Source organism: Trichosurus vulpecula, chromosome 2 (assembly GCF_011100635.1).
Source record: "Trichosurus vulpecula isolate mTriVul1 chromosome 2, mTriVul1.pri, whole genome shotgun sequence".
NCBI classification, from domain to species: domain Eukaryota; kingdom Metazoa; phylum Chordata; class Mammalia; order Diprotodontia; family Phalangeridae; genus Trichosurus; species Trichosurus vulpecula.
Window position 1 is genome coordinate 403053739 of NC_050574.1, and position 13411 is coordinate 403067149.

A 13411-nucleotide genomic window follows, 5' to 3' on the forward strand; every position below is an offset into this window, starting at 1 on the left:
CTGGCCCAGAGTCAGACGCCACTCCTACTGTGGCTCAGATCTCCAAGTGAGAACGCTAACCTTTGCGCTTAAGTATATTGTTCAGGGATGGAGGACCTTGACCTCACCCAGGCTGGGCAATATCACATCAGACACAAATCAATGGCTCCCAATTGTCTCAGTGCTGAGAAATATGAAAACATCCCACTTTGCCCCTTTTAGATAAAGGCCAGAATCATTAAAGGTCAACAGCAAAAAGTCCTACCTTAATTATGATTACAGTTGTAAGTATGAGGTCTGTTGGGAATCTGGAAAGAAATGTGGCTGTAATTGAAAGTATTTTAGAAGATGAATTTGGGGAAAAGAACTGTTGGAAATGAGATGTTATTTGGGCACCAGCATAGAAATTGGGCTTTCCATCTGCTATTCTTTGCTATCACCACGTGATCCATTTTTTTCTCATCATACTTTTTAATGGATGACATAGTTTTTTTTTGTTGCATTTCTTACAGCTTACAATAGTCATCATCATGATAATGTCTTTGATAATACATTACAGTCAGCTTATACTCATGTATACTTACTACTCTTCTTTGCCTTTTAAAATAACCTAGAATTTATATTTTACTGATTTTGAGAATGTTCTATAATTTTCATAAGCATCACTGGAAGTTCCCTGTCATGTAAAAAAAGTGCATTTTTTTTTCAGGGGGAAGCTTGGAATTATCGAAAGAACCCCACAGTTCCTCAAGAAAGATAAACATCACTTTCCCCCTGTTATTCAATTCTTATTCAATTCAATGTCCATCCAACGTAATGCAATGTGATGTGATTTGATATGATATAATGTGATTATAGTGCGATGGAGAGTGATATGGCAGGATGTGATTTCCTGTGACAATACAATTTTATATGAGGCATGTGATATAAATAAAATAAAATAAAATAAACATATTATGTTTGGAGACACACATTCCAGATCATATAAATATAAAAATTCTCAACATGACCTGGAAAATGTGCATTGCATTTTAGTTCACCAGAATCTTCTATTATGGAGTAACAGCTGCAACTTCTGAATAAAGAAATCAAAGAGAGGCAATGTGGCATTATATTTTCATAAACACTAATATAACAATAACACCAAACTTTATGTAACATCTTAAGATTTATAAAGTGTTCTTTTTTAATGAGCTTGCGAGGAAAGTAATTTAACTGTTATTATTGCCATTTGGTAATTAATTAAATTAAGATGAAAATAGTTTAAATGATCTATCAATAGTCACAGTACTAGTCAATGAAGGATGTAAGATTCAAAGTACTCACTCTAGCTTAATGGGTTTAGTCTGAGAGACTGTATTTGCGAGAGAAAGACAAAAATTAGGAAAAGAAGACTTAAAAGAAAATTGAAAGGAAATATTTACATTTAATACTACCAAGTATCAGGTTTTGTTCTGAAGCCTCCTGGTTGGAGGGCAGAAGTTTGCTACTGTTTTGGGGGAGAGGGATTATTTTTGTTTAATTTTCATCGGCTCCTTTGGCAGTCTAATGAAATCTGCATGTGGAATCCATTTCACACAATTTGTCAAATGCAAAAAGTATTACAAAGGAAACTAAAGATTTATGGATAGATTGATATTGATAGATTGATACACACATGTATATGCATGTACATATGCACTACATATGTATGCGTACATGTATATGGGTGTGTCTGCATATGTATATTGTGAGCACTTACCACTTACATATGCGTGCATATGTATATATGTATGTGTGTGTATATATGTATATATTTATATGTATATATATTTATATGTATGTATGTATGTGTATGTGTGTGTGTGTATGTGTGTGTGTGTGTGTGTGTGTGTGTATATACCCCTGGAATATACGTTAGTGAAATTTATCCATGGCTCCCTTGAGAGGTTTTGGATCTTGGTCTAGGGGAAAATAGACCAGACATTTACTGCAGGTTTAAATTAATGGCACATCACTTAGCACAAGTTGGAAAATGCATATAGAAACCATAAAACACTAAATGGGAGACTGAGAGATATCTGGCAGTATAGACAATGAGTTGTGATAGGGTATTGGTATGAGGATATGTACTGGCTTCCTTGTCTATTGCAAAAGGTCAGGTGGAACTATGCAATTAAGTACAATTTTAATTTGATCCTTTTTCTGCCCTGATGTATAAGGAAAAAAAAAGTAGTCTAAGAGAAGACACTGTGGATATTAGAGATTGTTATGTAAAGCAAAGAAAATAAAATTATAATGTGTGTACGTGTGGAGGGGAGAAATTTTGTAAATAATACTGTTTGACTTGCTTGCTACATATAAGGAATCACACACATTAATAAAGATGGTGTATCTTTCTTTGGTTGAAACAACAAACTACTTTATAGTTATTTTAAAAGGCTCTTTCTTCACACTTCATTGGCTATTAGTAACTACTAAAAATATTTAAGATTTGCAAAATACTTTAGAAATACTTTCTCATTTACCTTATAGGAACCTTGGAATATGGATGGTATTATCACTGTTTTATAGATGAGGAAATAGAGGTACTGAAGGTGACATAGACAATACATATCTGAGGCTGGATTTAAATTGAAGTCTTCTTAACCACAAGTCCTGCACTGAATTATCTAAACAATGTAGCGGTCTATTTTTTTTAATATTTAAAATCACAAAAACATAGAGCTAGAAGAAACTAGGGAGGACATTTAATGTCTCCTATACATTTTACTGTTGATAAAAGTGAGTTCCAGCAAGATTAAGATAATATGTGTATATTGAACTAGCTCTTTAACTGTGAGAGTATTAGCGTCTGAGTCACATTACCTCTAATATTCTCCACAAAATACAGTATAGCTACAAAAAACTGAATGCCTTAATCTCAGAAGAATTTAGGTTTAAAAAATAAACAAAGGGGAAAGCTATGTAGTACACTACATAGACCACCAGCCCTGGAGTCAGGAGGACCTGTGATCAAATCCAACCTCAGATACTTACTAGCTCTCTGACCCTGAGCAAGTTACTTAATCCCAATTGCCTCAAAAAAGAAAGAAACAAAAACAAAGCAAAGCATAATGGAGAGATCCCTTTTGGATCTAGGTGTTCTGGAACATATCAGCAGTTTCTCATGCAAAATAACATTAAAGAGTATTAAGGAAGTTTGAGTAACCACAAATCAAGAGCCTAAGAGCTCCAGTGGTAACACTGGGATATTAAAGATTATCAGATATTTTCCAGCACATTGAGCTAGTTCCCTTCAAGGAAAAATACAGATAAAGATTGCATAAACTGACTGGGAAATGCTGTTTTGAAATCTTCACTAGTCAAGGGAGTCTTTATAAAGATGAGATCACCAGTTCATCTAAGCATAAAGGAATAGGCTTTTTCTGGCCTGTCACGGTAAAATTGGCTTCTTGATCAGTTTTCATATTTCTTACCTTCAATATAAGCTGCAATTATAAGGTTCATTGCTCCTGGCTGGATAATTCTCTCTTATAGGACAGCAGCCTGTGGATTTTGTTTGGAGTCTCATTAATTCTTAGGTAAATGGACAGGGCAATATATATATTGCAAGACTCTTCTTTATACAAACCTAGTATGAGGCAGATATAGGGAGTATTGGACACGACTACTCATCATACTTCCTCACTCTTAATGATCCCACATGGGAAATTGTGGGTGAGGTAATTATGGAAGCTGCATTAACTCTCTGAATCCTCTGGAGTACTATTTAAGACCCCGTAGCAGTAACTTACAATAAAATACATTAATAAGCTCGAAAAGTTAATATAGCTACCTAGTTTACAAACCAGGCCACATAAATTGAGAGAATGTAACTCAGTATATTGCCTCATTTGATGTAGCTTGAGCACTGTCAATATTATGTCCTTAAATTTATTAAGATTCCCTAGGAATTTGATTGGTGATACCAAGAGCAAGTTAGGTAGGTGCAAGTGTAGGAACAGACAAGGGACTGCTGCCTAAACATCTTGGAATATGACTAGTGAGGAATGTAGACACTTATTTTATTTCAATGTTTAGTAAACAGTCATTTTATATTTGCCCAACTACATGTAAGGATCATTTTCGCCATTCAATTTTTATGAGATTTTGAGTTCCAAATTTTTCTCCCTCCCTGCCACATCCCCCTTTCCCTAGAAAGTAAGCAATTTAATATAGGTTGCGCATGTTCAATCATGTTAAGCATGTTTTCATATTAGTTATGGTGTGAAAGAAGAAACACAACAAAAGGAAAAAACCAGGAAAAACAAAAAAAAAGTGAAAATGGTTTGCTTCAATCTGCATTCAGACTACATAGTTCTTTCTCTGGATGTTGATAGCATTTTCCATCATGAGTCATTTGGAACTGGTAGACAGTCATTTTAAAGTCAAAAGAAACAAAGTCCACATTATTATGCTATCATACAACATAGCCATGCCTGGAGCAAAACAAACAAGTATAAAATACCATCTAATCTCTGATATTCAATTAAAGCCTAGAGTATACTGAATATATCTGTTATGCAGGATTTATGGGCTGGCCTAAGCAAGGAGCAGAGGGTGAGAATGGACTGCAATCTACAATTTCCGAGGGAATGTCCATATTAATGAAATAACAGATTTCCCAAAATAATGAAATGTTATCCCAATTATCCTAATTAAACCTTCAACAAATTGACAAGCATTTATTAAGGGTCTCCTATGTACTAGGTATTGTCCTAGAAGCTGGCCAGAGACTAAGAAACAAACAAACACCACTCCATGACTTCAGAGGATTCCTTTTCTGACATCTTAATTTATGGGTAGGAAGGGAAGACAAATACATACTGCATACACACACACATATGTATACATATATATATATATATATATATGTGCGTGTGTATATATATATGTATGTATATATGCTTATATGTGTGTATGTATATATTTCAAATGGCTCTGTGATCCCAATGACTTAGTGATTTCATCCAATATTCAGTGATAAAGATGATGACCCATATGACTATCTTTTAGGGCATTTGGGACTCCTATCCATGCCCTTCCATATGTTGAACACAGTAGATTCCAGTATACTAACACTTTCTTAATTTTTCTTGACATTATGAAGATTTAAGTGAGGTACACAAATGGTCCAAGGGATATTCCTCATTCTTGCCACATAAGCATGGCACCATTGAAAAATAGCAAGAAGGATTGCAAACACTTTCAAGCTAAGTTGCACGACAAAGCCAGTAAGCATTAACCTTGAAGGGTTGGTAGTATTTTTATTGCTATATATGAGGAATAACCTATGTAACATAGCATACATACATGACAGACATAAGTAGACACAGAATAAGGGGTTGTTCAGAGCTCTAGCCAAATAAGTAACTCTGAAATAAATTAGTTTAAAGCTGAAACATTCCTCACCTCTGAATACACTTTCCTAGGAGAGGGAGTTTGATCTGTAAGTCTGGTATGGGTTTACTCAGGCATCTTGCAAGATCAAAAAGAAATGTCAATGAGTGGCCAGGAAAACAGACTCAGACATGTTAAAAATGTTGACATGATCACTGTTTAGGATGTCATGGATCATAGCTATTAGTCACAATCCATCTCAGTCAATAAGACTTATATGATGATCTTCTTCCAAGACAGGTAGGAATCACTGACTGGGGGCAGAGTTTTTTGCTAAACACAGCTAAGTAAATAGTTTATAATTAAATATCATTATTTAGTAATTTTGAAGAAAAAACAGTAGTTCATATTATTATATTTATTCATCTCATCTGGATGAAGTATTCTGAAGACATATAGACATTTGTTTATTTTCTGAATTAAAATAAATCAGTTCATAAAAAGAATAATTTGGATGACCTGAGACTGTTAGATTAAATTAGGGCACAATACAACCATAAGAAGTTGAGGAGAAAAAATCTTCTGGCTTGATTTTTCAGAAATATTTGCCCAAGAGTCTTGGGAAGTAAGAATTAAGAAGACCTTTTAAAGAGTTTTTAATAGCAGAATTTGGGAGACAAAACTTTTTACATCATCCTCTGACATTCGTTCTTGCTGGGATTTTTGCATACTATTGTTTTCCCTTTAACTGTCTTGGAAAAATAATAGTGGCCTCGAAATATTTAATGCATACAAGAAAAGTATTATTACTGACTTGGATATCCCATTGAAGGAAACGGGAGAAATATGGGGGGTGTCGGGTGGAATTAGTTTCTACTCGGACTCACTGCATTTCTTCATAGATTGCAGGGACTTCATGGATTCAGAATGTGGTAGGTAAAGACATTTTTTTTTCTCCAGGATCCTCTCTCAGAGAAATCTTTATATTTTATAAATTAAGTGGCCTTGGGAATTAAGTACCTCTTTGGGATCCATATTTGCTCATGGTATTATAGTATATACAACACTGAACTTGCAGTAAGTGAGGAAGAATTCAGTTCAGATACAGCCAGAATCATTTACTACAGAGCCCTGGGAAGTCACTATCAGTCAGAATCTTTTTCCTCACCAGTAAAATAGGGATAATAAATGCACCTATCTCAAAGGGCTGTTGTGAGGATCAAATGATCAATGTATGTCAAATTGTTTGCAAAATTTAAAGTATTGTGTAAATGTTAATTATTGTTGTTGCTCCCTTCTTTAACTCCCCTCTATGATTTGGGGAACAATTTCCATGCAAGTGGATAAGAAGGAAAGAAATAAGTAATTATTAAGCACCTATCATGTTCCAGGTACTATGCTAAGTGCTATACACATATTATCTCACATGATACTCAGAAAAAAACCCTGGAGATAGCTTATATTATTGTTTTTATTTTAGAGTTGAGGAAATTAAGGAAGACAGAGGTAAAGAGACTTGCTCAGGGTCATACAGCAAGCAAAGGACTGAGACTGGATTTAAACTCAGGTCTTCCTGATGTCAGGTTTAGTGTCTGTCCGCTGAGTCACCGAGCTGCTTCTTGGCAGTTTAGGTAGTCAGTCTTAGTACACTGTATACTTCTTTCCCAAAATGTATCTGAGCCATTTGTATTATGATGGTCTCTAATACAAGGATTACTAGGAAATTGATATTTGAGCCCAAAGTGTTGAACTTGTTTATTTATCACAGATTCCTTCAGAAGGTAATATACTTTAACAATGATACATAACATTTATATAGCACTTATTATGTGTTACGTATTATGCTAAATAATTGTTAATGTTTTATCTCATTTGATGACAACTTGTTGAGGGAGGTGCATTTATTATCTTCATTTTACAGATGAAAAAATGGAGGCAAACAGAGGTTAAGTTACATATCTGGGGTCACAGATAAAGAAAGTGTGTGAAGTCAGATTTGAACTCATGTCTTCCTGCCTCCTCCCCCTCCCCATCACCTGATCATTGCCTTGTTGCAGTAGAGGGATAACATAGCTCAAGGAAACTATGAGCTATACAATTCAGAGTTACCTAAGATTGACAGGTTATAGTGGAGAGTTCAAACAAAAGGTGATCAGCTAGACAAATAAATGAAAAACCACATCTTTGCCATGAAAACCCCATGAAGAGTGCTAAAATGATAAAAGAGATGACATTGAATGATTAGTCCCTCCAATAGAAAAGTGTCCAGTACATAATTAAGGAAGAGTAGAGGACAACCACAAGTTGCTCCTGTACTAATAAGGCTGCTGGGCTGAAGTCAAAACGAAGCTCAGCTGCAGATGTGTCCAATACTATAAAGATCAATATTGTAATGGAACTTAGAATATAAGATCTCTAAACCAAGGTAAGCTGGATGTGGTCGAAGGGGAGATGGAAAGATTAAACACTGACATCTTGGGTGACAATGAACTTCAATGGACAGAAATGGGTGAGTTTTATTTAGGTGGTAAATACATATACTACTGTGTGCAAAAATCCATTAGAAGAAATGGAGTAGCCCTCACAGTTAATAAAAAGTGCGAGAAAAGCAGTCCTGGGGTACAATCTCAAATAAAATGATAGAATGACATATATTGGAATCCAAGAGGAAACATTCAACATCACAGTAATGTAAGTCTTTGCTCCAGCCATTGAGGGTAAAGAGAACAAAGTTGATTAGTTGTATAAAGATCTATAATATATTTTCAAAATAACAACACTCAAATGTGTCATATTTGTCACAGGGGACTGGAACAATAAAGTCGGAAATCAAAAGCTGATTGGTTTAACAGACAAGTTTGGCCTTGGAGTATAAAATGAAGCAGGGCAGAGACTGATAGAGTTTTGTCAAGCTAACTTGTTGGACATAGCAAACACTATTTTTCAATAACCCAAAAAAGCTGCTCAACACAGATATCATCAGATGGTCAATATACAAATCAGATTGATTATATACTTTGTAGCAAAAGGTGGAGAAGCTCTATATAGTTGGTTAAAACATGACCTGGAGAAGACTATGGCTCAGATCATGAGCTTCTTATTGCAAAAATTCAGACTTAAATTGAAGACAGTATGGGAAATCATCAGACAGTATAGGTAGGGTCTAAATAACATCCATTATAAATATAAAGTGAAAATGATGAATAGATTTAAGGGATCAGATCTGGTAGGAAGAGTGTCTCGTGAACCATGAGCAGAGGTTTGAAATATTCTACAGGAGACAGAAAAAAATTCCAAAGAAAAAAGAAGAGGAAGAAGGCAAAATGGCTATCTGACAAAGCATTCCATATCTGAGGAAAGAAGAAAAGTGAATGTCAAAAAAGAATGGGAAAGATATAATCCACTAAACAATTAAATGCAGAATTCCAGAGAATAGGCAGGAGACTTAAGGTTTTCTTCAGTGAGGAATGCAAAGAAATAGAAGAAAACAATAAAATGGGAAGGAAAAGCAATCTTTTCAAGAAAATTAGAACTATCAAGATAATGTTCCTTGCAAAAAATGGGCATGATAAAATATAAAAAAATAAGGAGCTAACAGTAGAAGAGATTAAGAAGAGGCAGCAAAAATACAGAGAAGAACTATACAAGAAAAATCTTAATATTACCTGTAATAACAATGGCATAATATAGTTAGTGATCTTGTGCCAGAAATCTTAGAGAACGAAGTAAAATGGGTCTTAGAAAGCTTTGCCAAGAATAAGGCTAATGGAGCTGATTTAATTTCACTTAAGCTATTTAAAGTCCTAAAATATGATGCCATTAAAGTGTTGCACTCTTTGCAGCAAATTGGGAAAACTCAGTAGTGTCCACTGGATCAGAAAAGATCAATTTGCATTCCAATACTAAATAAGGACAATGTCAAAGAGTGTTTGAATTACCAAACGTTTTTGCTCATTTCATAAACTAGCAAGGTTTTTATTTAGATTCTGCAAACTAGACTTCAGCAATATATTAACTGAGGATTACCAAAAGAATAGGCTTGTTTTCAAAGAGGCAAAGAACTAGAGACCAAATTATCACCATTCACTGGAATATGGAGAAAGCAAAGGAGTTCCAGAAAAAAAAAAAAAAAAACAACAACCATAACAACAACAGAAATATTCTTCTTTGACAACACTAAAATCTTTAACTCTGTATATCACAACAAAACGTGGCAAGTCTTCAAAGAGGTGGGAGTACATAATCATCTTATTTGTCTCCTGAAGAACTTGTAGGTGGGCCAAAAAGCATCAGTTAGAATCAACCATGGAATTGGCGATTGGTTTTAGATTTGAAACAAAGTATGACAAAGCATTGTATTGTCACCTTATTTATTTAATTTATATGCAGAGTACATTATGTAAAACAAGCCAGGCTAGACTAATCAAAAGCTGGAATTAAAGTTGCCAGGAAAAATATCAACAGTCTCAGATATTCAGATGAGACCACTCTGATGGCAGAAAGTGAAGAAGTACCTGAAAGGCTATTGATAAGATTTGGAGATGAGTGTATAAAAGGTGGCTTGCAGCTTAATCTCAAAAGAATTAAGATCTTGGTAAATGGTCCATTGCTTCCTGGCAAATACGGGGAGAAGAAATAGAAGGAGTCTCAGACTTTATATTCTTGGGCTCAAAGATAACTTCAGACAGTGACCACAACTATTAAATTAAAAGCAAACAAACAGACATACAAACAAACAAAACAAAAAAAAAAAACAAAAAAAAAATTGCTTGCTCCTCACAAGGAAAGCTATGGCAAATCTGGACAGCATACTAAAAATCAGAGACATCATCTTGTTAACAATGGTCAAGTAGTTAAAGCTATGATTTTTTTTTCCTAGTGACAACGTATACTTTTGGAAGTTGAACTATAAGAAAAACTAAACACCACACTATTAACACATTTGAATTGTGACACTGGGGAAGACCTTTGAGAGTCCCTTGGACAGCAAGGAGATCAAATCAGTCAATATTTTAAGAAACTTAATTTAGGTTGTTCATTGGAAGGTTAAATTCTGAAGCTAAAGGTCAAAATACTTTGGTCATATATTGAGAAAACAGGACTCATTGGAAAAGACCCTGATATTCAGCAAGATTAAAGGCAGAAGAAGGAAAAAGGAGATGGATAGATAGTCTCATGGAAGCAATGACCAAGAGCTTTGAAAGACTTCGAGAGACAGGGAAGGATAGAAAGACCTTGTGTTCTATGGTCCACGGGGTCATAAAGAGTCAGACATGAGTGAGCAACTGAAAGACAATAAAACTTCCTGACTCCAGGTACAGCTGCTCTATCAATCACCCAAGTACAGCTACCTACAATTGTCATTATCCTTGATGTGCTTATAGTATAATTTTCTAATTAATTTTATCCTAATCCAAAAGACTCAATATTTTTAGTATCATAGAAAATTACCTCTATAGCAATATCAAACTTAGCTAATGATTTTGAACAATACAACTGGTGAAAAGAATAAAAAGTTAACAACTGATAAAGTATAGGGGTAAACTAAAAATCTGCTCATCTTTGATAACATAACATAATTGTTAAACAGAAAATTTATGTGTGTAATTTCAAAATCACACCAGAAAATGATAAATTTTTTGCTTGGAAATGTACTTAGTCATGCATCATAACTCAATTTACTTTTAAACAACTTGTTTCTCCCTGGTTTCTCTGCATTTGCACTTAACACTAGATTTGTCAAATTTAGGTTGATAATTTTTTTATAATTAATATTTTTTTATTTTTGATTTACAACACTCAGTTCCACATAATTTTGAGTTCCAGATTTTTTTCCCTCCCTCCCTCCCCAAGATGGCATGGAATTCAATATATCTTCTACATATAACTTTGCATTGAACTTATTTACACAATAGTCAAGTTATAAAGAAGAATTATATAGGTCTGATATTATTACTACTATGACAGCTACTACTATCAACAACTGACAAATGCAAATAGTTTAACCTTCTATATTTTTTTAAATGTCAATTAATGTCATAGAACTTACCTAAAGGAGTAACTACCACACAGGTGAAAAAGAGAAAGGCTTAAAAACTTAAACATATGTGAAAATATAAATCATCCACAAGGTAAATATGGATCATTTGTCAATATATATCAACTTATCATCTAAGTGTAAAGTACTCATTATTAATTTCAATGCTTCCCCTGCCCATGCAATATATCAACATTTATATTTTTATGAACTTTAGCTAAAAATGGTTTAATTGTTATCTGTACAAGTTAATTTGAAGTTTTTCTTTGAATTAATCAACCAATCAAAAATTATTTGTTGTATCTTATACATTAGGCTCAGTGGTAGTAGCTGCAGAGACAAAGCCAAAAATGAATTTATGCCTCTCCCCAAGGAACTTATTTTTCTTTAAGTTATGTGCATATAAACATATACATATATGTGAAAATATGTGCAATATTGAATGAATTAACACATACACAAGTTGTCTTGTATATCCATGTATTTATAAGTACATACATATAAACATAGTTATGTTGTCTTTCCCAATGGTATACATGCATATAAATATGTATTTGTGTAGATGGATAGATTGATTAAACATGCATACAAACACAAAATATATGAAATAGTGTAAATAAAATTTAATTTTCATGGGGAGCCACTAGCATTACACATGAAGAACAGTAAAAGCTTCATGTAGGAAGTAGCTGGATGAATTTTGAGGGAAGCTAAGGATTCAAAGAAACAGAGGCAAGAAGGAAGTACAATCCAGATGTGGGAAATAACCTTTGCAAAGGGGAAAAAGGACTATGATGTTAATTGTTTTAAATTCCAAAGAAAGGGATTTATATTTCTTCCTATTGAGTGTCAAGTAAATTCACTGTTTCATCTAATGTTTAAAGCTACATGACATTTTTTCCCAAGCCATTTTAAACACCGCGTCAGACTAAATCCAGTCTTTTGAGTCTGTAACATTTTATTGTGTGTCCGACTAATTTTTAATTAATCCTATATGTTAGTTCATGTCTTTTATCAAGAATTTATATTATGCTTCATTTTTCTGTTTATAGGTATTTCTTTCCATTTTCACTACTTCAGTAATTAGAAATTAATAATTTCCTTCTTTCATTAGTCTTTCACTATTTATAGCATTCTTTTGAAAAAGGCTTTAAATTGAATCTACATTCAACAAATGTCATTTAATGATATTAATGTTTTGTTTGCAGAATTGTTAGTTGAACCTGTCAACTGATATTGATTTATGTTTACCTTGCAAAAATTTATAAAAAAATTGAGACCATCTAATTTTAGTTATATGTTTTTGTCTTTTGCATCCCTATCTGTCATCTATCTATCTATCTCTATCTGTCTACATGTGTGCATACATACATATGCATACAGATATGTATGTGTATACACATACAAATATATTTGTGTATGTATATAATGTATATACACAACACATATATATGTTTGTCTATCTGTATGTACATAGACACATGCATACATATACACACATATATACACATATATCCATATATTGCTTTAATGAGTTAGCTATAATACAACTTGGAGATTATTAAATGTGGGAAAGACTTTAAACATCTTTTGGTCTGAAGTCCGTATTTTATAGCTGGGGTTAATCAACCAAAATTGGTGAAGTAACTTGCCAAAGGTCATATGGTGAATAAATGGTAGTGCTGTGGTCAACTTCAGGGCAATTAATTTATAGTCTTTCATACTTTTCACTCTACCACACAACATCTTACCCATAAGGCTGATTTTGGTTGAAATGATGCTCATTAGATATGCACAGACAATCAGTGAATTAACATTTTTTACATGTCCTCTGCATATCAAGAACTATGCCAGTTGTCCAGAAATGAAATGAACAACTTTTGTCCTCAAAGAGTCTACATTCTCCAGGGGGATATAAATACTTAATACTATATGGAGGGAAACACACACACACACACACACACACACAACTATGTGATGACTTTGAAGGAGTAGCTCAGATGAGCATGATTTGGAGAGGAGCAATTTAGCAAG